At 45.2% G+C, this 27,656-nt stretch overlaps 1 protein-coding gene across 5 annotated transcripts in view; it reads right to left on the reverse strand.

Annotated features, from left to right (window-relative positions):
- The window catches only part of rb1cc1 (RB1-inducible coiled-coil 1), a 311,904-nt gene that overhangs the window by 282,321 nt on the left and 1,927 nt on the right, over nt 1-27,656 (reverse strand). The window contains exon 2 of one of the 5 annotated variants that reach the window (XM_068031833.1): nt 15,304-15,388. The exons of 3 other annotated variants lie outside the window; for them this stretch is intronic. The gene's annotated coding sequence lies outside the window, so the exon portion shown is untranslated. Of the gene's footprint in view, nt 1-12,723; nt 13,012-15,303; nt 15,389-27,656 lie in introns of those variants that run through there. One more of the 5 variants, XM_068031834.1, reaches the window with a different exon arrangement.

Consider the following 27,656-nt stretch of genomic DNA (forward strand, 5'->3'; position numbering starts at 1 on the left):
GACATCCCCCCACCCCACACACCCCAGGCCTAGCACTGATCCTGCACCTTTCTCTAGCTTTTTCATATCTCCATTTATGGCCTCTCAGAGATCATCTTATCCAGGAAACCCATCTCCTGACTACACTTTAAATGTACTTCATTAGCTGTAAAGTGCTTTGGGGGGGTCCTAAGGTTATGTAAGGCTCTATACAAACATAAGTTCTATCAATCTACTAATTTCTTCAAACAAATTTCTTCTTTGGGCGGCACAGTGGCGCAGTGGTTAGCACCGCAGCCTCACAGCTCCAGCGACCCGGGTTCAATTCTGGGTACTGCCTGTGTGGAGTTTGCAAGTTCTCCCTGTGTCTGCGTGGGTTTCCTCCGGGTGCTTCAGAAGAAGGGTCACTGACCCGAAATGTTAACTCTGCTTCTCTTTCCACAGATGCTGCCACACCTGCTGAGTGATTCCAGCATTTCTTGTTTTTATTTCAGAGTTCCAGCATCCGCAGTATTTTGCTTTTATTATGATGTGGATATTGTACTGGGCTCAGCATAATGGAAGTCATCAATAGCATCTGTTCCCTAGTGAAGCATGTTCCTCGTTAACAGTCACCTCCTTGGCTCGTGAATGTTGGGGTGGGGCAAAGGGTAGTAGAGGTTCCTATAGCAATCAACTTAATCTCAACAGAAATTAAATATCTTGTATAAAAGAGCACAGTCTTCTAAAAAGGTCCTTCTGGGGGTCTGTTCTCATTCCAGCAGCTAGTTATGGATAAATTCATAGTAATCTGGGAGCTGATAGTTCAGCATGCAGTACCAGCTAATCTTGCTAGTAGGTAAAAATGTGGAAACAGGAGGGGTAGGCCATATGGCCCCTCGAGCCTGCTCCAACATTTAGTAAGATCACGGCTGATCCCAGACATCAGTTCCACTTTCCCATCCAATTCCCATATCCCTTGATTCCAGAGTCCAAAAATATATCGATCTCAGCCTTGAATATATTCAAGGACTAAGCATCTACGGCCCTCTAAGGCAGAGAATTTTAAAGATTCATAACCCACTGAGTGAAGAAGTTCATTCGCATCTCAAGTCTTAAATGATCAACCCTGGGACTGTGCCCAGTTCGAGACTCTCCAGACAGGGGAAACAGCCTCTCACCATCGACCCTATCAAACCCCTTCAGAATCTTACATGTTCTCAATGAGATTATCTCTCACTCTTCCAAACTCCAAAAATATAGGCCTAGTCCACTCAACTACTCATCATAGGAGATATCCTCATTCTCCTCATAGGACAATCTTCTCATCCCAGGAAATGCAAACAGTGAACCAGAGATCATGGATTTTTAAAAAATATAGATTAAGACTGCTATTTCAACTCTGACGCCGCACTGAAAGTAAGCAAAACAAAACTGTCCCATCTTCAAGTGAAAAAAAACTCATACCCGGAAGTGTAGAACATGAATCCAAGTTTCAGCATATACTGGGACAGAAGCAAAACTGCTCCACTGACAATTTCATAAGGTGAAAATGGCAATTCAAGGCATAAAATATTTTGAGAACCTTTCCTACAGGGACAGCAACTGTAGGGGGGTAAAACTGTGTGTGGGCGAAAATGTGTATTGAACTGAAGAATGGTCTGTAGATGTAGACATAGGGTAAGTCAGTTTAGTTAAGATACAACCAAAGGGAAACTCTCACTGATTTTTCCATGATGAACCAATCATAAAATATGTGCAGATTGAAGATGGAGAAAGATAAAAAAAAAGGCTTACCCTGGTAAGCCCTTCCCAATTTTCATACTCTGCAAGTTCCCTTCCAAGCCACACACCATCTAGACTTGGAACTATATCACCATTCCTTCACTGTCGCTGGGTCAAAATCCTGGAACTCCCCAACAGCACCATTGGTGTATCTACACCCCATGGACTGCAGCAGTCCAAGACAGCTCACCACCACCACCTTCTCAAGGGCAATTAGGCAAGGTTCACTAGATCTAGTGAACCTTTGCTCTACTGCCTCCAAAAAAAAAGAACAATGCTTCTTCAGATAAGGAGACGAAAACTGCACAATACTTCAGTTTGGTTTCAACAATGCCCTGTGCAATTGTAACAAGACTTACTCAGTCATACTCCAACCTCCACCAGTAGAAACAAATATGTATATACATCACACATACACATCCCCCATGATCCGGATGAAACTGACGAGCACAGCTGTCGATACTTTAATCTCCGATCCTGCTGTCTTCACAGTCCAGAGTGTCTGCAGCCACGGCATGCGGTAAGTCCATTGAGGTGAAGAAGGAGCTGCGGGACCCGAGAGAAGTCCTGTGAAAAGGTGCCCCGAACACCCAAAACATCCACGAACGGCCCCCCCGGCCGCAACTTCAAAGCGCCCGTGGGAGATGGCTCGGAGAGCATCTGCAGCGCACTGTCGGCAATGCTGCATGCCTTTATTTAAACCACTGCAAAAAAAAAAACCCTTAGCAAATGTAATCACCTCTAAGTCTGCCAAATGATGCTTCACCTCCCGAAGGATGTGGATGAGCTTTCCGGACGTCGATGGTGGGCACTGAGGAAATGGCTTATTACCTGCACCAGATTCCACCCCCCCTCCCCCCCTCTTTACCCCCCTTCCACCCCCCCCCACCCCCGTCCCCTTCCCTGCTCCACCCTCTCAGTTCACCCCCTCACAACTCCGTCCCAGCCCGCCCCCCCCTCGCACCATCTTCACCCCGCACCCCCTTCCCCTGCACCCCCCCCCACCCCCTCCCTCTACCCCTCCCCCTTGCATCCCCTCCTCCCACCGGCACCATCCTACACCTGTGTAGGGGCCCCAACAACCCCACTGCCTTGTGGGCGTCTCGGGAGAGACCAAGGCTAAGGGAGTAAACCCTAACAGAAAATCCGGAGCGGAACCCCGTAGGCGGTCATGTGTCACCTTTGGCATGTTTCCGGCAGTTCCTGCAGCCATACTGGTGCCAAACGTCGTGTCCTGCACTCCTTTGGACCCCACCAGAAAGGCCGAGAGGGGGGTTTTGACGACTGGGCAACTCTCAACCTCCATAAATTTGCCCAGGCATGCGCCATGGAGAGGTCACTCCATAGTTGCCTCACAGTGACTAAAACAACACGGAAGGCAGCAGTTACGGGTTATAAGTCCAGATAAATTGGCGTAGAAACTGGGCGCCACGGGTTGCCTTTGTCGGTGGGAGAGGTCATTGCACCTCACTGGACAGCTACCGCCCGCCTCAAACCGGGCAGCCCCCGGTCAATAAGGTTCTGTCCCGCCACAGTCTGCCTGCTTCAATGGGTGCTTGGAGCTCAGGGTCATTGCCCGAAAGGTGGACTGATACACCGCACCAAACAACATGAAAAAAGGAAAGAAGGTACCAGCCCTTCGCTTTGCAAGCTGGAACGTCAGAACTATGTGTCCTGGCCTGTCGGAAGACCTTACACAAATCAACGATTCTCGGAAGACCGCCATCATTAACAACGAGCTCAGTAGATTCAATGTGGACATTGCAGCACTTCAGGAGACTCGCCTCCCCGCGAGTGGCTCTCTAGCAGAGCAAGACTACACCTTCTTCTGGCAGGGCAGGGATCCTGAAGAACCAAGACAGCATGGAGTGGGCTTCGCCATCAGAAACTCCTTGCTCAGCATGATAGAGCCTCCCTCAAATGGCTCGGAACGCATACTGTCCATCCGACTGCTCACCACCTCTGGTCCAGTACACCTACTCAGCATCTATGCTCCAACACTCTGCTCCGCACCTGAAGCTAAAGACCAGTTCTATGAACAACTCCATAACATCATTAGCAGCATCCCCAACACCGAACACCTATTCCTGCTGGGGGACTTTAATGCCAGGGTTGGGGCCGACCATGACTCATGGCCCTCCTGCCTTGGGCGCTATGGCGTTGGAAGGATGAATGAGAACGGGCAGAGACTGCTTGAGTTGTGTACCTATCATAACCTCTGCATCACCAACTCGTTCTTTCACACTAAACCCTGTCACCAGGTTTCATGGAGGCACCCAAGATCACGTCGTTGGCACCAGCTAGACCTCATTGTCACAAGGCGAGCCGCCTTAAACAGTGTTCAAATCACACGCAGCTTCCACAGTGCGGACTGCGACACCGACCACTCCCTGGTGTGCAGCAAGGTTAGCCTCAGACCAAAGAAGTTGCATCATTCCAAGCAGAAGGGCCACCCGCGCATCAACACGAGCAGAATTTCTCACCCACAGCTGTTACAAAAATTTCTAAATTCACTTGTAACAGCCCTTCAAAACACTCCCACAGGGGATGCTGAGACCAAGTGGGCCCACATCAGAGACGCCATCTATGAGTCAGCTTTGACCACCTACGGCAAAAGTGCGAAGAGAAATGCAGACTGGTTTCAATCTCATAATGAAGAGCTGGAACCTGTCATAGCCGCTAAGCGCATTGCACTTTTGAACTACAAGAAAGCCCCCAGCGATTTAACATCCGCAGCACTTAAAGCAGCCAGAAGTACTGCACAAAGAACAGCTAGGCGTTGCGCAAACGACTACTGGCAACACCTATGCAGTCATATTCAGCTGGCCTCAGACACCGGAAACATCAGAGGAATGTATGATGGCATGAAGAGAGCTCTTGGGCCAACCATCAAGAAGATCACCCCCCTCAAATCTAAATCGGGGGACATAATCACTGACCAACGCAAACAGATGGACCGCTGGGTTGAGCACTACCTAGAACTGTACTCCAGGGAGAATGCTGTCACTGAGACTGCCCTCAATGCAGCCCAGCCTCTACCAGTCATGGATGAGCTGGACATACAGCCAACCAAATCGGAACTCAGTGATGCCATTGATTCCCTAGCCAGCGGAAAAGCCCCTGGGAAGGACAGCATTACCCCTGAAATAATCAAAAGTGCCAAGCCTGCTATACTCTCAGCACTACATGAACTGCTATGCCTGTGCTGGGACGAGGGAGCAGTACCTCAGGACATGCGCGATGCCAACATCATCACCCTCTATAAAAACAAAGGTGACCGCGGTGACTGCAACAACTACCGTGGAATCTCCCTGCTCAGCATAGTGGGGAAAGTCTTTGCTCGAGTCGCTCTGAACAGGCTCCAGAAGCTGGCCGAGCGCGTCTACCCTGAGGCACAGTGTGGCTTTCGTGCAGAGAGATCGACTATTGACATGCTGTTCTCCCTTCGTCAGATACAGGAGAAATGCCGTGAACAACAGATGCCCCTCTACATTGCTTTCATTGATCTCACCAAAGCCTTTGACCTCGTCAGCAGACGTGGTCTCTTCAGACTACTAGAAAAGATCGGATGTCCACCAAAGCTACTAAGTATCATCACCTCATTCCATGACAATATGAAAGGCACAATTCAACATGGTGGCTCATCAGAGCCCTTTCCTATCCTGAGTGGTGTGAAACAGGGCTGTGTTCTCGCACCCACACTTTTTGGGATTTTCTTCTCCCTGCTGCTTTCACATGCGTTCAAATCCTCTGAAGAAGGAATTTTCCTCCACACAAGATCAGGGGGCAGGTTGTTCAACCTTGCCCGTCTAAGAGCGAAGTCCAAAGTACGGAAAGTCCTCATCAGAGAACTCCTCTTTGCTGACGATGCTGCTTTAACATCTCACACTGAAGAATGCCTGCAGAGTCTCATCGACAGGTTTGCGTCTGCCTGCAATGAATTTGGCCTAACCATCAGCCTCAAGAAAACGAACATCATGGGGCAGGATGTCAGAAATGCTCCATCCATCAATATTGGCGACCACGCTCTGGAAGTGGTTCAGGTGGTTCACCTACCTAGGCTCAACTATCACCAGTAACCTGTCTCTAGATGCAGAAATCAACAAGCGCATGGGTAAGGCTTCCACTGCTATGTCCAGACTGGCCAAGAGAGTGTGGGAAAATGGCGCACTGACACGGAACACAAAAGTCCGAGTGTATCAGGCCTGTGTCCTCAGTACCTTGCTCTACGGCAGCGAGGCCTGGACAACGTATGCCAGCCAAGAGCGACGTCTCAATTCATTCCATCTTCGCTGCCTTCGGAGAATACTTGGTATCAGGTGGCAGGACTATATCTCCAACACAGAAGTCCTTGAAGCGGCCAACACCCCCAGCTTATACACACTACTGAGTCAGCGGCGCTTGAGATGGCTTGGCCATGTGAGCCGCATGGAAGATGGCAGGATCCCCAAAGACACATTGTACAGCGAGCTCGCCACTGGTATCAGACCCACCGGCCGTCCATGTCTCCGTTATAAAGACGTCTGCAAACGCGACATGAAATCGTGTGACATTGATCACAAGTCGTGGGAGTCAGTTGCCAGCATTCGCCAGAGCTGGCGGGCAGCCATAAAGACAGGGCTAAATTGTGGCGAGTCGAAGAGACTTAGTAGTTGGCAGGAAAAAAGACAGAGGCGCAAGGGGAGAGCCAACTGTGCAACAGCCCCAACAAACAAATTTCTCTGCAGCACCTGTGGAAGAGCCTGTCACTCCAGAATTGGCCTTTATAGCCACTCCAGGCGCTGCTTCACAAACCACTGATCACCTCCAGGCGCGTATCCATTGTCTCTCGAGATAAGGAGGCCCAAAAGAAAAAAGAAAAAGAAACACATCCCCCACCCATAGCACTTTATAGCCAAGCTTAACCATAGATTTTTTTTTTTTAATCTTCATGATCCAGTCTATTCAGATCAAAACAAGTACAATATTCAGCTTCCAGCGATGGCTCCAAAAGGTGGATATAGTACTGTTCCCAGCCAATTTTACAACATCAGTCCTCCAGTTTTCAAAAGAAACAATGGAAGAACACCATGCGGGATTCCATTCCATTCTCCTGGTTTCTCCATCTTCATTGCATCTGTTCTGACGATGCATATTTCCACACCAGTGCTTCCGATAGGTCTTCCTTTTTCCTCAACTGAGAATTCTCCCCCACCTTGGTTAACAGGGCCCTCAACTGTGTCCATCCAACCCATTTCGCACACTTCAGCTAGCTCTCACCCCTTTCCCTCCCTCCAAGGATGACGATAGGGTTCTGTTATCCTTATCTTCCACCCCACCAGCCTCCATATTCAACTGAGCAGCCTTCGCCATCTCCTCCACCTCCAGCATGATGCCACCAAACACATCTTCCTCCTCCCCTTTCCTTTCAGCACTCCGAAGGGATCATTTCCTCTGCAACACCCTGGTCCAGTCCTCCATCACTCCGTCCCCTTTCCACCTCAATTTTCCATGCAAACGTAGGAGACACAACACCTGCCCTTTTACCGCCTCTCTCCTCACCATCCAAGGCTCCATACACTCCTTCCAGGTGAAACAGCGATTTACACAGACTTCTTTTAATTTAGTATACTGTATTTGCTGCTCACAATGCAGCCTGCTCTACACTGGAAAGACCAACTGCAGATTGGATGATCGCTCAGGATCATGCCTGTGGATTAAATGGAGGTGTTCCGAAAAGCTTGCGTGATTGCTTTGCAGAACACCTCCATTCAGTTCACAGGCATGACCCTGAGCTTCCGGTGGCCTGCCCATTTTAATTCTTCACCTTGCTCACAGGCTGACATCTCTGTCCTTGGCCTACTGCAGTGTTCCAATGAAGCTCAACACAAGCTCAAGGAACAGCCCCTCATCTTTGGATTAGGCACTTTACAACCTTCCAGACTCAGGGTTCAACAATCTCAGACCATAATCTCTGCTCCCATTTTGTTTCCTTTTCTTTGCATGTTTTACTATCAGACAGCAGCTGTTCATTATTCTGCCATTCATGCCTCCTCTGGACACATCTTTTGTCGATTTACATGTTCCATTATTACTTCCTTTGACTTTGCCCCACCAATACCATTTAATGTCATTTTTGTTTGCCATTTAATGTCTCCCATCTGAAGTCCTACCACAGACCTTCCCTTTTGTTCTTTTTCCATCCTCCCCCATTTGACCTATTTATAATTTTTTACATTTCTAATTTTTTCCAGTTATGAAGGATCATTGACATGAAACGTTAACTCTGTTGCTCTCTCCACCGATGCCGCCACATCTGGTGAGTATTTCCAGCATTTTCTGTTCTTATTTGAGATTTCCAGCATCTGTAGTATTTTGCTTCTGTACTATATAGGCCCTCCCAATTTCGTTTAGCTTCACCGTAACTTGTATTTATATATCACCTTTAACAGAACAAAACATCCCAAGGTACTTCACAGGAGTGTTATAGAAACAAAATTTCATGCTGAGCCACACAAATAGATCTCTGGGTAGATCTAGGGGCGGCGCAGTGGTTAGCACCGCAGCCTCACAGCTCCAGCGACCCGGGTTCAATTCTGGGTACTGCCTGTGTGGAGTTTGCAAGTTCTCCCTGTGTCTGCGTGGGTTTTCTCCGGGTGCTCCGGTTTCCTCCCACAAGCCAAAAGACTTGCAGGTTGGTAGGTAAATTGGCCATTATAAATTGCCCCTAGTATAGGTAGGTGGTAGGGAAATATAGCAACAGGTGGGGATGTGGTCGGAATATGGGATTAGTGTAGGATTAGTATAAATGGGTGGTTGATGGTCGGCACAGACTCGGTGGGCCGAAGGGCCTGTTTCAGTGCTGTATCTCTAAACTAAACTAAACTAAATGGCCAAATGTTTAGTCAAAGAGGTAGGTTTAAAGGGTCATAAAGGAGGAAAGAGGGGTAGAGAGGCAAAGAGATTTAGGGAGGGAATTCCAGAGCCTAAGGCCTTGGCAGGTGAAGTAACAAAGCAATTAAAATGGGGGTGTTCAAGAAGCCATTATTATAGCGCAGATATTAGATGGCTGGCCGACTTCAAATTACAGAGATAGGGAAGAGCAAGGGATTTGAAAAGAAGGAAGAAAATTTTAAAATCAAGGTATTGTTTAAGGTTAGCGAGAAAAAGGGATGACGCGTGAACAGAAATTTTGATATTCAAATATCACATCATGTTCACTTTCAGTGTATAGAGTCAGTTTTGCTTGTCTCTCATTAAATAGAACTCCACACTTAACTGAATTTGGCAACATACCATACATAACCATTCTAAGACTCTCTATGTTAATACACAGCTGACTTTGGCACCTAAATTGATATTGGGTCAGATCTAGCCGTAAAATAACAGCATGCTAGCCGCAGACATTATTAATGTGCAAGTCGGTCAGCAAATTCAGCGGATTAAGATACGCCATAAATTGCAAAGCTCCAGAACTTTCTGGTATGCCATCCAATCATTTGTTTTGTACAAATAGCACTGACAATCAGCCTCACCATTATCTAAGAACTTTGCTGGATTTGCACACTAATTGCCCACTAAACTCCCACAAGAAGCCAAGTCTGGGAATTAATAGCATAAGCACCTATTTATGTGATAATTGTTAATGCAGCACCAATCAATTTCTCTGGTCTGATATTAAACATTTTGAATTCTCACTCCTTCAAAGTTAAAATTGTAAAATATTTTTCTTCCTTGGAGAGCCAACACAAACACAATGGGCTGAATGGCCTCCTTCGGCGATGTAAGCATTCTATGATCCTTTCCTTTGTTCTCTTTTTCCTGTCTTTCTTCATATTTCTCTTTCTATATCTGATTTAGTTAATTCAGCCTTCTCAGTCTGTTTCTTTCTCAATCTGTAAATCGCCGGGAAATACATTGTTGATCCTTTTGTTCACTGAGGACCTAAATGCCCTGTTGCCCTTACCACACAGTTATTAAAATATTTTGAGCAGAAGGGTGCAGGAAAAAACGTCTAAAAAGTTTAATTGGGCATACCATAAGATGACCGGCACTGGTGAGATGCAGCCAGTTATCTTGTATGGTACAGGTCATTTATTGCTATTGATACTGCTGAGCCAGTATTCACAGTTTAGCCACTGACAAAAATGAGCCATGGGACAGGACATCAGAAATGCTCAATCCATCAATATCAGCGACCATGCTCCAGAAGTGGTTCAAGAGTTCACCTACCTAGGCTCAACCATCACCAGGAAGCTGTCTCTCGATGCAGAAATCAACAAGCACATGGGAAAGGCATCTGCTGCTATGTCCAGACTGGCCAAGAGGGTGTAGGAAAATGGCGCACTGATACGGAACACAAAAGTCCGAGTGTTTCAAGCCTGCGTCCTCAGTACCTTGCTCTACGACTGTGAGGCTTGGACAACGTATGTCAGCCAAGAGCGACGTCTCAACGCATTCCATCTTCACTGTCTCCGGAGAATCCTTGGCATCAGGGGACAGGACTGTGTCTCGAAAGCAGAAGTCCTCGAGGCAGCGAACATCCCCAGCACGTACGCCCTACTGAGCCAGCGGCGCTTGAGATGGCTTGGCCATGTGAGCCGCATGGAAGATGGCAGGATCCCCAAGGACGTACTGTACAGCGAGCTCGTCACTGGTATCAGACCCACCGGCTGTCCATGTCTCTGCTTTAAAGACGTTTGCAAACACGACATGAAGTCCTGCGACACTGACCATAAGTCGTGGGAGTCAGTTGCCAGCGACCGCCAGAGCTGGCGAACAGCTATAAAGGCTGAAGAGAGGTGAGTCTAAGAGACTCAGCAGTTGGCAAGAAAAGAGACAGAAGTGTAAGGAGAGCGCCAACTGTGTAACAGCCCCGACAACCAACTTCACCTGCAGCACCTGTGGAAGAGTCTGTCACTCAAGAATTAGCCTGTATAGCCACTCCAGGCACTGCTCCACAAACCACTGACAACTTCTAGGTGCTTAAACCATTGTCTCTTGAGACAAGGAGGCCAAAAAGGAAAAGGACTGCTGAGTCAGTATTCAGTTTATCCACTGACAAATTGGCAGCTGTTCTGAAAGTCAGAAGTTGACAAAAGAGAAGGTGGCAATTTGGACTATTATGTCTGCACAGGCTTTTCAGTAAAGCAATCCAACAAAACAAATTCCAGAGCTCCACATTCTTCCCACAGCCTCATAGTATCTGCTTCAAATATTTACCGAATTTCCCCTTAAAAGATGCAAAGGTCTTGACCTCAATCACTCATTATGGCAATTCATTTCATCTTGCAACAACCCTTTCTATCAAGAAATTTATTTGAACTTCTCTTCTCACTCAGCAACAATTTTAAATTTCTGAGCATTCGTCACCAACTCCCTAATCAAAGAAAACATTCTCCCTATTCAAAATTCTTCATAATTTTGAAAAACCTATTAAATCTCCTCATTGCTTTCTCTGCTCCAGTGGATATAGGTCCATATATGGTGCCGAGTGGGGAGTGTATGTATTGTGATGCATAAGACATAATGCGAGAGAGAAACTAGATGGGCCAACCCCCAGCTGTCTTTTTTCTGTAAGTAAGTTTCTCCTCCTTATAACTATAATTTCCCATCCTTTGCCTTCTGTTGGTGAATATACACTATATGTGCTCTATAGTTTTAATGTCTTTTCTGTAATGGGAAAAATATAAATGCATACTCCCAATTGTGGCTTAACCATTCATTGCCATGTAAAATTTTTCATTGCCTCTTTACTCATGTACACTGTGCCCCCATTTATAAAATCCAAAATCCTACTGGCCTTTATGGCTTTACAACCCTGCACTCACAACGTTTGGATAGTACATGAATCTATAGATCCCTCCCTTCATAGACATCTTTTAATGCCTTTCCATTTAATGTACACCCTCATGTTTTCGACTTATCCACAATAGGTTGCAATAGGCCACTGGCTTCCCATTCCACTAACCTGCCTATGTCTTTGTAAATCTTTTAAAGTCTACATTGTTGTTTTCAAAAGCCTCTTCCTTTGTGTCATAAGTAAATTTTGAGATTGTGCTCCCACAACTAATGTCAAATAACCTCCATATATATTCAACCAAAACATATTCCTGGGGTACACCATTTCCAACCCCTGTCCAACTCTAGAAACAAACAGTCACTAGTCTTGTCCAGGTTGGGTTGGACTTGTTCTGCTTTTTGTGTACAGGACATATCTGGACAATTTTCCACATTGTCGGGTAGATACCAGTGTTGTAGCTGTACTGAAACAGCTTATCACTTATCAGCCAAGTCCAGCTCTTACTGCACCCAGGCACAGATTGTTTTATTATCCCAAGTGCTGCAAATGGAACTGAATACTGTGCAATCATTAGTAGATCTCCCCAGCTCTGACCTTTTGATGAAGGGAAAGTCACTAATGAAACAGCTAGAGGTGGTTGGGCCTAGGGCACTACCCTGAGGAACTCCTGCAGCAATGTCTTGGGCTGAGATAACTGGCTTCTAACAATCACAACTATCCTCCTTTGTGCTAGGTATGACTCCAGCCAGTGCAGTTTTCCCCCCAATTCTCACTGATTTAAATTTTTCTAGGGCTCCTTGATGCCACGCATGGTCAAATGCTGCCTTTATGTCAAGGGAATTCACTGCGTTTATATATACCAAGAAAAGTTCCACACCCACTCCTAGAAGTAGTTAAAAAAGAAATAGAGTTAATGACCAAACAGGAGTCATCTCACCAGTTACTAACCCTGCAGAATGGTGCTCAGGTATGGTTCCAGTGTAGAAACCAAATGGGTCCATTCAAAATTGTGTAGACCTTACGCAATTAAGCAAGGCAGTAGAGCAAGAAATACAATCCAATGGATGAGCTAGGGAAAAGCACGATCTTCACTAAATTAGATAGTGATGGTGGATTTTGACAAGTACCTTTAGATGAAGAATCTAAACTATTGGTGACTTCTATAACACCATTTGGAAGATTATGTTTTAACAGATTACCTTTCGGAATTACGACATGACCAGAAATTTTTCAAAGAACGATGTGCAGAGTTCTGGAAGGATTAGAAAGGATCATCTGCCATATGGACGTGTTGATCCACAGTGCAAGTTAGCAGGAACGCGATGCCAGCATGTGAGCAGTGTTGCAGAGATTGCAGGAAGCTGATCTAACGTTGAATGAGAAGTGTGTCTTTTACAAAAAACGGTGAGATTTCTAGGTCATATTATTGATGGATCAGGCATCAGAACAGACCCTCAAAAGACGAAAGTCATCAAAGACTTTTGAGCCTAAAACATCACAGAATTGCAAAGGTTTATGGGTATGATAAATGAACCACTATGACAGTTACTAAACAATGACAAGGCCTGGTGTTGGAGCAAAGTCCAACAAGAGACTTTTGAGAAAAAAAAATCAAGCAGAAACTACTGCCTTCAGAAGTATTAGCACATAATGACCCAAAATTACCAACCAATATAACAACAGAACCATCAGCAACAGGGCTTGGTGGAGTCTTGTTTCAGGTACAATGTTGATGGGAGTCACAGGCCTGTATATTTTGCATCTCGTTCACTGACAGAAACAGAGCAAAGATATGCAGTCATCGAAAAAAAGCTGTTGGCAGCAACTTGGGCATGTGAGAAATTATCTCTATGCGCTAGGTCTTTAATTTAAGATTGAAACAGATCAGAAACCGTTAGTTACTCCACTAAATACAAAAGAACTAGCAAAGTTACCTCCAAAGGTGCAGAGGTTAGATTGAGATTTAACGCTAAAACCAAATACGTTCCTGGGAAACAGCAATTAACACCAGATGTGTTATCACACATTACATCAACAGAACCCGAAGAAGGTGACATTCTATTTAAGTAGAAGTGTTTGCTCGAACAACTAGAGTATTTACCTGCTACAAATCAAAAGTTGAGCATAATCAGGAAGGTCCAAAAAGATGAAGTATGTGCAGCAATTACAGCATATTGTTTGCATGGATTGCCAGCGTACATGCCACACAACCCAGTGTTAAGGCATTATGAGCAGCAAGGTCATTTGAGTATTGTCAATGATTTGTTGATATTTGACCAGAGATTAGTCATCCCCAGGATACGAAGATCAAAGATCTTGGAAAGATTACATCAAGCACATTTAGGAATAACAAAGTGAAGAGCCAGAACAAGACAGTCAGTTTAGTGGCCGAGTATATCGAAAGAGATTAAAGAGATGATGTCAAGGTATATAACGTGTTGTCAATCATCATAAGACAAAAACACCACTTCAGAACGGTTTAGTCCCATGTGAATTGTTGACGGGATAAAGGTTAAGAACACAACTTCCTATACTTCCAAGAACACTTAAACCACAAGTGAGTGCAGAAGACTTGGAAAAAGTGAGGGAGAAAGAGGATAGAGGAAGATCTATTCAATCCGACAATTATGACAGACATCACAGAACCAAAAACTTGACTGATATCCAACCTGAAGAATCAGTCTGGATTAGAGATCAGAGAAGATATGGAGAAGTGATAGAACAATCACCATACCCACAATCATGCATTGTCCAAACTGACCACGTGATGAGAAGAAACAGAAGGTCATTGGTGGTGATAGCAAAGAAGCGACAAATACAAGAGGAACAGACATCTCAAGAAGTTGATGAAGCGACAGAGCTACAATCAGTAATCAACCCAGAGAACAAACTGAGTGAACAACTGGAGTCATCAAATAGTTCTACGGAAGTACAAAGAATAAGGGAGAACCAGAAGACTCAAAACCCCAGACATCATCTTAAGAGCGAAGAACCCGTTGTAGCAGACTTGTAAAAATGTCATAGCGGTTAACATTCTGAGAAGTGAAATCAGATACTTTGGGGGGGTATAATGCAATATAAGGTTGTTACTAGGCAGAATATGTAAATAGCCTGAGTGTCATCACAGGAAATGATGTAACAGAACGCATACAGAACCTCTTGTGGTGTGAATGTGGAAGCCATAGATATCAGACGTATGTAAATAAACTCCTGTTCCTGTAACCATCTATCACTCAGATATTCTGTTATAAGACTCACTAGCATCAGAGTATTACAATATTGACTGTGATTTGTCTGTTAATTCATGTTGATTTTGGTTTGATTGTTAAAGTAGTTAGAAAAGTGAAATCTTGTTCATTTGTTTTTTTTTATTGGGGTAATTCGGGAAATGTGGTTCTTTTGGTTTGTTGATCTTCACGGGGATCATAACAAAATTGGGGGCTCAACCGAGATGCTCGGTACCTAAATTCAGGAAGGAGGGGGAGAAATGTACTTTGTGTAATTTGAGAAAATTGCCATGAATCTGAATTGGCCTAAATCTTGGGCAATGCTTCTAGAGTGTTTTCGTAGAGAAAGCTTTGGACGTGTACTCATCTCTTTCAGAAGAGCACTCATGGGACTATGAAAATAAAGACTGCAGTTCTCAATGCCTAGGAGTTGATACCAGAGGCCTGCAGACAGAAATTCAGAAATTTAAAAAGGAAACTGACCAAGTATATGTCTGGCCCCAAGACTGTTACATTTCTATCTTTTGCCAGTTCAGATGAAGGATCACAAACCTGAAATGTTAACTGTTTCTCTCTACACAGATGCTGCCAGACCTGCTGAGTATGTCCGGCACTGTCTGGCAAAGTCCACACCTGTCTGAAATGAGAAGAGAGAGAAGGAAATGGCGTTTAATAGGTGGTATAGATCAATGAAAGCTCCACAAGACTTTGAGAGTCTGAAGGAAGTGATTCTGCGGAAGAATTCAAAAAGAGTGTCCCTTCGGGAATAAGTTCCCACCTAGAAAAACATAAAGTTTGTAAAATAAAGGAAACCACAGTAGTGGCAGATGATTGTGAACTAATTCACAAGAACAGTAGTTAGAGGCCGTAGTTTGGAAACTTTCAGAGAAATTGGAGACATAGGAAGTTTGAAAATGAAAAGAGTTCTGGTTCTATTAAGATGGCAAAGGTAAAGAAACAGATACTCTTCAGATGAGTGAAAGAGAAAGTCTGCAGAACAAGTTTGGTTCAAAGGGCCTGACTTGCTATTTTTGTCATAAGAATATGTGAAGGCTGAGAGTTGGAAGTTGAAATACAAGCCCATCGCATTTCTACAGACAAATGGCGTCCCCCCCAGGAAATGCTGTCCTCCTAGCAAGTAAAGTTCACAACAAAGCACGTAGTTTCTCCCACGTTCACGGATAGAGTGAATCAGGTTACCGAAAACTATAAACGTTTTGTGTTTGGGGCTGGGAGGGTGGGGAAAGGGAAGTATCCCAACATTTGTCTGGTGAGGTAGGCAAGTCAATTATTATTCTTCGAGATACAGTGGTGGCACAGTCACAGATGTTAGCAGGTGACATGATTTTCCACCCCCCCCCCCCACCACCCCCACCCAAATAGTTCGCTGAATACGAAGGTGTTAACTCAGGGTACTGATGGAAATTATTTACCCATTCCCTTATATAGGGTTGATTTAAAATTTTGACTTATTTACTGGTCCTGTTACCATTATAGTGTCGTTCCTAGTTTGCCTATTGAACATATGGATTTTTTGCTGGGAGATGTCTTGGCTAGGGATAAGGTATTGGTGTCTACCTTGGTTTCGGAAAGCCAGCTGAGGCTGCAAAAACTGCAGTTTTGCAGGAGGAATTTACTGGGCTATTCTCGGATTGTGTTGTGACTAGGTCTAGGCTCATAGGGTTAAACAAGATGAGATGGATTCAGTTGTTGTGGAGGACAATTCAAACATTTGATTGGCTGAACCTTTTTTCAAGGATTTGGATGGGAATATTGGTGTTAATGGCTCCAAGGTTAACTGATGAATCATTCAGCAGATCTTTCTTGGTTGAGACCCTAATTTGAGGAGCTTGTCTCAGACTGCATATTCTGAGACAGAGCCTGAAAACGTCCCCAAGTGTTAGGGCAAGAATGACATTTTCATGGAGAAATGGAGATGCCCCCAGAGGCCAGTTGATAAGGAATAGGCTGCAGTCCATCAAATTGTTGTCCCTCCTCACAACCGCAGTGAAATTTTAAAAATTTCCCATGAAATTCTAGTCACAGGTCATTTGGGTATTTGAAAGACTCCGGCTAGGGCAATGGTGTATTTTTTCTGGTCGAAGCTGCACAAGGATGTGGCTGACTTTTCTAAGACATATCACACATGTCAAATGGTAGGGATGCCACAGCCTTCGAATAAATGAACCTCATTAATATCAATACCTGCATTTAATGAACCCTTCAGTAGAGTTCTGGTGGATTGTGTTGGACTCAGTCTAAGACAAAGTCAGGTCACAGCTATCTCCTGACCATTACGGATTTGCCCACTCTATTTCCAGAAGCAGTACCACTGAAGACGATCACAGCAAAAGTTATGGTTAAGGAGTTGGCTCAGTTTTTCCACTAGGTGTGGGTTGCCAAAGAAATTCAGTCGGACCAGGGGTCAAATTTCATGGCTGGTGCATATCAGGAGGTCATGTGTAAATTAGGAGCGACTGTCCCAAAGTGCTTTGGAGAGCTATCACCAAACCCTAAAGAGAGCATGATGAGGACCTATTGTCTTGAGTATCCCCAAGATTGGGATAAAGAGACATCATTATTGTTATTCGCAACTAGGGACACACCAATTGAGTCTACTGGTTTCAGTCCCTTTGAATTGGTCTATGGGTATGAGGTTAGGTGCCCCCTTAAATTCATGGAGAGATTTCTGGCACAGGAGGAGGACACTATCCTCCTTGATTATGTATCAATGTTCCGAGAAAGGCTCTCAAAAGCTTCTGCAGTGGCCAGAGTACATCTTGAAGCCTCTCAGCAGGTGATGAAAACACAAGCTGATATAACAGCTAAGGCACATAGTTTTAAACCCAGGGATAAAGTGCTACAGTCATGCAGACCCCCACCTGCCAAGAATGAGGCATATTAATTTCACCATATGAACACTGATTTTAAACTGTTGCTGGAGTGAAGAAATGACTTGTTTGAAGATCACCAGACACTTGGCTGGAAGAACATTTGCATGCTTGGAGAAATAAAAGACTTACTCCCTGATCCAATTAACCCAAATGGATTTAGATCACCAGACATTGAAGGTGTAATGAAGCGCATAACCTGCTAGGCAACCTGGGGTTTTTTGAATTGTGCCGCACAGAAAGGAACAGAAGGCAAGTTTGCAACTGAAGCTGGAACAAGGAAGCCCCTCTCCTAGGGGGTCTCTCTCTCGCTTTCTCCTAAACTACCGGATCCACGGAAAACATGTAAACCTCAAGAAAGAAAAGACCCCAACATCAAAACAAGTTGAAGCGTGAACTGGACCCCAACCTACAGCAAGACCTACCGCCAACCAAAGACTCAACACTGAACTCAAAAGGCAGTAAATAGAAACCCATCTATCGCCTCAAACTTTTCCCCTTTATTCTTTCTACTTTTTCTGTCTCTATCTGTGTGTTTATCGCATATGTATGCTAGCGTGATCGTGTCACATATTCGTAGTCGTTAACCGGATTAGGAGTTTAAGATCAATAAACTTCTACCTTTCTTGTTTAAATCTAAGAAACCCGTCTGAATTAATTACAATTGGAAAGCGGTGAACAAGGATTCACTAAAGGGGAGCCAAAATTAAACCCTTTAACGGCTAAGCCAGGCAAAGGCTGACAGGGAACTCCTGGACTCACCTGGTCAAAACGGGAGCTGGATTTGACCCACAGACAAAGAGAAATTGGAAGTGGGAAGTCAAATTGATCCCAATCAAAAAGAGAAAAGATTTCAATACAGGTTTTCTTGTGGTTGTGTGTGCTAGAGTACTAACATGTCTGTGACTGAAGCTAGTAGCTCCCCAAGCCAGGGTGAATTAACTTGGGATAAGTTTAAAGCACTGTTTGTGGAGGAGTTGAGGAAAATTGCTGAGCAGTGTGGGATCACTGTTAATGGCTAGGCTAGGAAGTCTGAACTCCAAAGGCTAGTGGCCAACCATTCTTCCCTTGAATCTGAAGCAGCAGAAACAGGGTTAGAAGTAGACTCCAACAGGGTATCATTAGCAAAGATACAGTGGAACAGAGGAAACTTGAATTAAAAGACAGGGAAAGAGAAAAGGAGAGCGAGAGTGAGAGAGGAAGCAAGAGAGGAGACAGAAAGAGCTAGGACCTTCCAGCAAGAGTGTGTTAAGGCGGCTTGAGTTAACTCGGGAGCGACAGAGTAACCCCAGTGAAAGCATGGCCAATATGGAATAGCGTAATTCAGGGCTGGGTACAGGGTTGTTACAATTTTCCCAACTGATCCCAAAATTCAATGAGGGAGACGTAGAAGCGTTTGTTGTGTCATTTGAAAAACTGGCAAGGCAGTTGAAGTGACCAGCTGAGGCTTCGACTCTGTTGTTACAAACCAAGCTAACTGGAAAAGCCCATGAGATTTATTCCATGTTGCCAGATGAGAGTTCATCCAGTTATGAACTGACAAAAAAATGCTATCCTCGGGAGATATGAGCTTGTACCAGAAGCCTATCAGCAAAAGTTTAGAACCCTCAAGAAGCAAACTGATCAAACTTACCTGGAGTTTGAGAAAAATAAGCAGCTGACTTTTGACAAGTGGCTGAGGGCTCTGCTCAGCTATGAAAATCTCAGAGAAGTAATTTTGTTCGAGGAATTTAAAAACTCTCTCCCACTCTCCATAAAGACACATGTGAAGGAACAAAATGCTCAGAGCCCAGCAGGCAGCAGTCCTGGCTGATGAGTTTGCTCTCATTTATAAGTGAGTTTCCCTTTCCCAATCACCCCCACAAATCCAAAAAGGACAAAGGGTGGGAAAGGTGGTAGAAGCCCAAGCAGTCCTAGGAGGGAAAGAAATGCAGTAGACACAGTGGGCCCTCCTCCAGCCAAAAAGGAAGATGCTGTAAGCAGGAGTGAGACACAGAGGCCTGTGTGCTTCCATTGTAATAAAGCAGGACATTTAAGAGCTGAGTGCTGAAAGTTGAAGGGAAAACCTGTAGGGTTAATCAGGGCACACCCGCCCAGTGAAGAAAAAGGGACCCTGATGGAAAGCACAGCTGAACAAGCTGTGGCTTTAACTGCAGTAAGAGCGAGAACCAGGAAGCTTACGGCTGTGTGCAGGAAAATTTAATAGGATTCCTGAAGGTTATCAGGGCTTTGTGTCTGAAGGGAGAGTAGCCCCATACCCCTAGGATGGGGCAAGCAAGCCCATAGTAATTCTCAAGGACACAGGGGCCACTAGATCCCTTTTACTGGGAAAAGGCCTGATCTTTCCACCAGAGATGGTGGTAAATGGTATTGGAGGGCAGAGAACGCCTGTACCTTTATACTGGGTACACTTGGACTCCGACATCGAAACAAGTTGAAGCGTGAACTGGGCCCCAACCAACAGCAAGACCTACCACCAACCAAAGACTCCACACTTAACTCAAAGGACAGTAAATAGAAACCCATATATTGCCTCAAACCTTTCCCCTTGATTCTTTCTACTTCTTCTGTCTCTATCTGCGTGTGTTTATCACGTATGTATGCTAGCGCGGTCGCATCGCATATTCGTAGTTGTTAACCAGATTAGAGTTTAAGATTAATAAACTTCTACCTTCCTTGTTTGAATCTAAGAAAACCTGTCTGAATTAATTTCTTTGCCTTACAATTGGAAAGCGGTGCAAAAGTCTTAAAAGGGGCAGAATTCTTAAAATGCAAACAGGAGAGCTTTTTGAGCCAGTACATAGATAGTCCTACAACAGAAGGGGCAGTACTGAACCTAATCCTAGGAAATGAAGCCGTAGAAGTGTCAGTGGGGGAACATTTCAGGGATAGTGACCATAACTCTAAGATTTAAGGTAGTTATGGAAAAGGACAAAGACGGACTGAAAATAAAGGTACTGAATTGGGGGAAGGCGGATTTTAAGATGATAAAACAGGATCTGGCCAAAGTGAACTGGGAGCAGCTACTTGTAGGAAAGTCAACATCAGATCAGTGGGAGTCATCCAAAGAGGAAATAGTGAGAGTTAGTCATAGAGAGATACAGCACTGAAACAGGCCCTTCGGCCCACCGAGTCTGTGCCGACCAACACCACCCATTTATGCTAATCCTACATTAATCCCACATTCCCTACCACATCCCCACCATTCTCCTACCACCTTACATATACTAGGGTCAATTTACAATGGACAATTTACCTATCAACCTGCAAGTCTTTGGCTGTGGGAGGAAACCGGAGCACCCGGCGGAAATCCACACGGTCAAAGGGAGAACTTGCAAACTCCGCACAGGCAGTACCCAGAACTGAACCCGGGTCGCTGGAGCTGTGAGGCTGCGGTGCTAACCACTGCGCCACCCAGAGTTCAGAGCCAACATGTACCCATTAAGGTGAAGGGGAGGACCAACAAGTCCAGGGAACCTTGGATGTCAAGGGATATAGAAGATTGGATCAGTAAAAAAAAAAAAGAGGCTTATGGCAGATTCAGAGTGCTGAAAACAGTGGAGGCAATAAAGGAGTATAGAAAGTATAGGGGGGTACTTAAAAAAAGTAATTAGGAGAGCGAAGAGGGGACATGAAAAAACACTGGCGGGCAAGATAAAGGAAAATCCTAAGGCGTTTTATAAGTATATTAAAGGCAAGAGGATAACCAGGGAAAGAGTAGGGCCCATTAGGGACGAAAGTAGCAATCTGTGTGGAGCCAGAAGACATAGGTGATGTTTTAAATGATTGCTTTTCATCTGTTTTCACTATGGAGAAGGGTGATGTAGGTGTAGAGATCAGGGAGGGGAATTATGATATACTTGAACATATTAGCATTGAAAGGGAGGAGGTATTAGCTGTTTTAGTGGGCTTAAAAGTGGATAAATCCCCAGGCCCAGATGAGATGTATCCCAGGCTGTTAAGTGAGGTAAGGGAGGAGATTGCAGGGGCTCTGACACAAACTTTCAAATCCTCTCTGGCCACAGGAGAGGTACCAGAGGATTGGAGTACAGCAAATGTGATACCATTATTTAAGACGGGTAGCAGGGATAAACCAGGTAATTACAGGCCAGTGAGTCTAACATCAGTGGTTGGGAAACTATTGGAAAAAATTCCGAGGGACAGGATTAATCTCCACTTGGAGAGATAGGGATTAATCAGGGATAGTCAGCATGGCTTTATCGGGGAAGATCGTGTCTGACTAACTTGATTGAATTTTTTGAGGTGGTGACTAGATGTGTAGATGAGGGTAAAGCAGTTGATATAGTCTACCTGGACTTCAGTAAGGCTTTTGATAAGATCCCGCATGGGAGATTGGTTAAGAAGGCAAGTGCCCATGGTATCCAGGGCAATTTAGCAAATTGGATCCAAAATTGGCTTAGTGGCAGGCGGCAGAGGGTAATGGTCGAGGGTTGTTTTTGCAAGCGGAAGCCTGTGACCAGTGGTGTACCGCAGGGATCGGTGCTGGGACCCTTGATGTTTGTAGTGTACATTAATGATTTAGACGTGAATATAGGAGGTATGATCAGTAAGTTCGCAGATGACAAGAAAATTGGTGGTGTCGTAAATAGTGAGGAGGAAAGCCTTAGATTACAGGACTATATAGATGGGCTGGTAAGATGGGCACAGCAGTGGCAAATGGAATTTAATCCTGAGAAGTGTGAGGTGATGCATTTTGGGAGGACTAACAAGGCATGGGAATATACAATGGATGGTAGGACCCTAGGAAGTAGAGGATCAGAGGGACCTTGGTGTACTTGTCCATAGATCACTGAAGGCAGCAACACAGGCAGATAAGGTGGTTAGGAAGGCATATGGGATACTTGCCTTTATTAGCTGAGGCATAGAATATAAGAGCAGGGAGGTTATGATGGAGCTGTATAAAACGCTGGTTAGGCCACAGCTGGAGTACTGTGTACAGTTCTGGTCACCACACTATAGGAAGGATGTGAATTGCACTGGAGAGGGTGCAGAAGAGATTCACCAGGATGTTGCCTGGGCTGGAGCATTTCAGCTATGAAGAGAGACTGAAAAGGCTAGGGTTGTTTTCCTTAGAGCAGAGAAAGCTGAGGGAAGATACGATTGAGGTATACAAAGTTATGAGGGGCACTGATAGGTTCGATAGGAAGAAACCTTTTCCCTTAGCGGAGGTGTCAATAACTGGGGGCATAGATTTAATATAAGGTGCAGCAGGTTTAGAGGAAAAATATTTTGACCCAGAGGGTGGTTGGAATCTGGAACGCACTGCCTGAAGAGGTGGTAGAGGCAGTAATCCTCAACATTTAAGAAGTATTTAGATGAGCACTTGAAACGCCATAGCATACAAGGCTATGGGCCAAGTGCTGGAAAATGGGATTAGAATAGTTAGGTGCTTGACGGCCGGCACAGACACGATGGGCCGAAGGGCCTGTTTCTGTGCTGTATAACTCTATGGCTCTCTGAACAAGGATTCACGAAGGGGGAGCTACAACACGGTGTTTTTAAAAATTAAACCCTGTTACGGTTAAACCAGGCAAAGGCTGAGAGGGAACCCCAAGACCCCTCTCACCTGGTCGCAACACTAGTTTTGTTGCCTTTGCCTGGCAAACCACTGAAAGCAAGGTTTGGTGGACCCTTCTGTATCAAAAGGAAACTCACTGATGTGAACTATATAATTAGTATCCCAGACAGATGAAAGAGTAAAAGTGTGTCATGTGACTATGCTGAAGAGGTACTATAACCATGAGCATAGTCAGCCAGTAGGTGTAGCCCAGGTGGTAGAGAACACAGATGGTAGTACTGGTGCACGTGATGAACCTGATGAGTCTGAGACTGAGAGTTCTCAGATTGAGCCTCCTGCGGTGAAGCTGGCGTATGTAGAGGTGTTGGAATGGTCTGGACGAGGTGTGGCAACATTTACCTGAACAACAGAGGAAAGATATAGCTAACCTCTTGAGGGAATATAAGCCTTACAGGCAGGCAGATAGGCCAGCTCGTAATTCTCTGGCTATTCATGAGATTAATGTAGGGGAAGCTAACTTAATTAAAATCTCTACAGACTCAATCCCAGCAAATTGGCAAAAGTCAGGAAGGAGGTTCAATATATGTTAAATAATGATATAGTTAAACCCAGTCATAATAGTTGAAGTTCTCCTGTCGGTCTGGTACCAAAGCCAGATGGTTCTCAAAGATTCTGCATTGATTACCAAAAGGTTAATGCGATAACTAAGATGGGCTCCTATCCAATCCCAAGGCCTGAGGACTGCACTGATAAGGTGGGGAAATCAGCCTTTGTTCGCAAGATTGATTTGCAAAAGGAATATTGGAAAGTTCCCTTGACTAACAAGGCAAAGAAATTTCTGCTTTTGTGACAAGATAGTCTATTCCGACGTAAAGTCATGCCATTTGGTATGAAAAATGTAAGTCGATTTAGCACTGCAGCCTCACAGCTCCAGGGACCCGGGTTCGATTCCGGGTACTGCCTGTGTGGAGTTTGCAAGTTCTCCCTGTGTCTGCGTGGGTTTTCTCCGGGTGCTCCGGTTTCCTCCCACAAGCCAAAAGACTTGCAGGTTGACAGGTAAATTGGCCATTATAAATTGTCACTAGTATAGGTAGGTGGTAGGGAAATATAGGGACAGGTGGGGATGTTTGGTAGGAATATAGGATTAGTATAAATGGGTGGTTGATGTTCGGCACAGACTCGGTGGGCCGAAGGGCCTGTTTCAGTGCTGTATCTCTAATCTAATCAAGTGCTTGCGGGTTGAGTAATTGTGATGTTTATATCAATGACCTTTTGATGTACAATGACACTTGGAATGATCATGTCAGTCATTTGAGGGATATGGAAGCTGATGGGGTAGAAAGTGAGGACAAGGGGAACCCTGTCATGGTTCTGGGAGGGAGGGGAAGGGACCGGACACGGTTGAGGGCCCTGTCAACCACAATGAGGTGGGGGAAATCCTCGGTTGAGAAAAAAGGAAGACATATCAGAAGCGCTGTCATGGAAGGTAGCATCATCAGAGCAGATGCGTCGGAGATGGAGAAACTGGGAGAATGGAATGGAGTCCTTACAGGAGGCAGGGTGTTAAGAAGTGTAGTCGAGGTAGCTGTGGGAGTCAGTGGGCTTATAATGGATATTAGTAGACAGCCTATCCCCAGAGGTGGAGACAGAGAAGTCGAGGAAGGGAAGGGCAGTGTCGGAGATGGACCATGTAAAGATGAGAGAAGGGTGGAAATTAGAAGCAAAGTTGATAAAGTTTTCCAGTTCGGGGCGGGAGCAGGGAACGGCACCGATACAGTCATCAATGTACCGGAAAAAGAGTTGGGGGAGGGGGCCTGAGTAGGACTGGAACAAGGAATGTTCGACATGTCCCACAAAAAGACAGGCATAACTAGGACCCATGCGGGTACCCATAGCAACACCTTTCACTTGAAGAAAATTAGTGAAGTTGAAGGAGAAGTTGTTCAATGTGAGAACAAGTTCAGCCAGGCGGAGGAGGGTGGTGGTGGATGGGGACTGGTTGGGCCTCTGTTCAAGGAAGAAGCAGAGAGCCCTCAAACTGTCCTGGTGAGGGATGGAGGTGTAGAGAGATTGGACGTCCATAGTGAAGAGGCGGCGGTCTGGGCCAGGAAACTGGAAATTGTGAAAATGATGTAGGGCGTCAGAAGAGTCATGGATGTAGGCGGGAAGAGACTGGACCAGTGGAGAAAAGAAAGAGTCAAGATAGGAGCAGGCTGACACAATGGGTCTACCAGGACAGTCCTGTTTGTGGATTTTGGGAAGGAGGTAGAAACAAGCTGTCCAGGGTTGTGGGACTATGAGGTTGGAAGCTGTAGAGGGAAGATCTCCAGAGGAGATGAAGTCAGTGACAGTCCTGTGGACAGTAGCTTGATGTTCGGTCATGGGGTCATGGTCCAGAGGGAGGTAGGAAGAAGTGTCTGAGAGTTGGCGCTGAGCCTCTGCAAGGTAGAGGTCGGTAAGCCATACAACAACAGCACCACCCTTGTCTGCAGGTTTAATGACCATGTCGGGGTTAGACCTGAGAGAACAGAGTGCCTCAAGTTCAGAGGGGGACAGGTTAGAGTGAGTGAGGGGGGCAGAGAAATTGAGATGACCAATGTCTCGCCGACAGTTTTCAATGAAAAGATCTAGAGCGGGTAAGAGGCCGGGGGAGGGGTCCAGGTAGAGTGATAGTAAATGGTTGTTTTTCAGACTAGAGAACTGCAATAGGACATATATAGGCTAGCAGAATGGGCAGACAAATAGCAGATGGAATTTAATAGAGAAGTACAAGGATGCATTTTGGCAGAAGGGATAGGGAGAGGTAATATGGCACAGTTCTGAAGAGTGTGCAACACAGAGGGACTTGAGGGTGCATATGACTTTGAAGGTGGCAGGACATATTGACAGTCTTGGGGCAGCACAGTGGCACAGTGGTTAGCACTGCAGCCTCACAGCTCCAGCGACCCGGGTTCAATTCTGGGTACTGCCTGTGTGGAGTTTGCAAGTTCTCCCTGTGTCTGCGTGGGTTTCCTCCAGGTGCTCCGGTTTCCTCCCACATGCCAAAGACTTGCAGGCTGATAGGTAAATTGGCCATTAGCAATTGCCCCTAGTACAGGTAGGTGGTAGGGAAAATATAGGGACAGGTGGGGATGTGGTGGGAATAGAATATGGAATTAATGTAGGATTAGTATAAATGGGTGGTTGATGGTCGGCACAGGCTCGGTGGGCCGAAGGGCCTGTTTCAGTGCTGTATCTCTAAACTAAACTAAACAGTGCATATGAATCTTGGGCTTCATAAATAGAGGTACTGAGTACAAAATCAGAGATGTTATGTTGAATCTTTATAAAGCTCTGGTTATACCACAACCAGAGTGCTGCGTCCAGTTTTGCTCCCCACACTTTAGCAAGGATGTGAGGGTCCTTGAGCGTAGAGGAGATTTACCAGAATGGTTCCAGGAATGAGAGAAGTTAGCTGCAAAGTTAGTTTGGATAATCTGGTGCAAAGGAGGTTGAGGGGCGAACTGATAGAGGTGTACTAGATTATGATAGGTTTAGATGAGGTAGACAAAGAAAAGCTGTTCCCATTAGCTGATGATCGAGGATTAGGGAACACAGATTTAAAGTTGTGGGCAAGAAATACAGGGGAAATGTGAGTAAGAACTTTTGTAAGCAGCAAATGGTAACAACCTGGAATGTGCAGCCTCCGAGGTAGTGGAAGTGGAGACATCAATGATCTCAGAAGGAAATTGCATAGGCACTTGAGGGAAATAAACTTGCAGGGCTACAGGATAGAGCAAGGGAATGGGACTGACTGGACTGTTCTACAGCGAGCTGGCATGAACTCGATCAGCCGAATGGCCTCCTGTTGTACCATAATGACTATGACTTTTCCGCTTACCTTTTTATTAAGGTCATATGATTTATATAAATGCAACCCTGGTGTCTCAATACCATTAAGCATGCTGAAAATTGAACAATGCCAGAACAATAATGACGTGGGAAAGATTAGAAATAGGGAGAGGGAAGGCTGTAAAAAGGATTTGAAAACAAGACGAGAATTTTTAAATCAAGATGTTATTTGAGAGGCAATGTAGGTCAGCGAGCACAGGAGTGATAGGTGAACGGAACTTGGTGTGAGTCAAGACACTGGCAGCAGAGTTTTGAATGACCTCAAGTTTATGGAGGGTAGAATGTGGGAGACCAGCCAGGAGTGCATTGGAATAGTCAAGTCTACAGGCAACAAAGTCATGAATGAGGGTTTCAGCAGCAGATGAACTGAGATAGGGAAAAGTCAGGTGACATTACAGAGATGGAAATAGCGATGACACAAATATAAGATCATAAACTCATCAGGTGGTCAAATGTGACACTAAGGTTGAGAGCTGGCTTAATCTTAGAATGTTGCCAGGGAGAGGTATGGAGTCAGTAGCTAGGGAACAGAGTTTGAAGCGGGGTTCAGAAACAATGGTTTCAGTCTTCCCAATATTTAATTG

The sequence above is a fragment of the Heterodontus francisci genome, chromosome 5 (assembly GCF_036365525.1).
Source record: "Heterodontus francisci isolate sHetFra1 chromosome 5, sHetFra1.hap1, whole genome shotgun sequence".
Lineage (NCBI taxonomy): Eukaryota > Metazoa > Chordata > Chondrichthyes > Heterodontiformes > Heterodontidae > Heterodontus > Heterodontus francisci.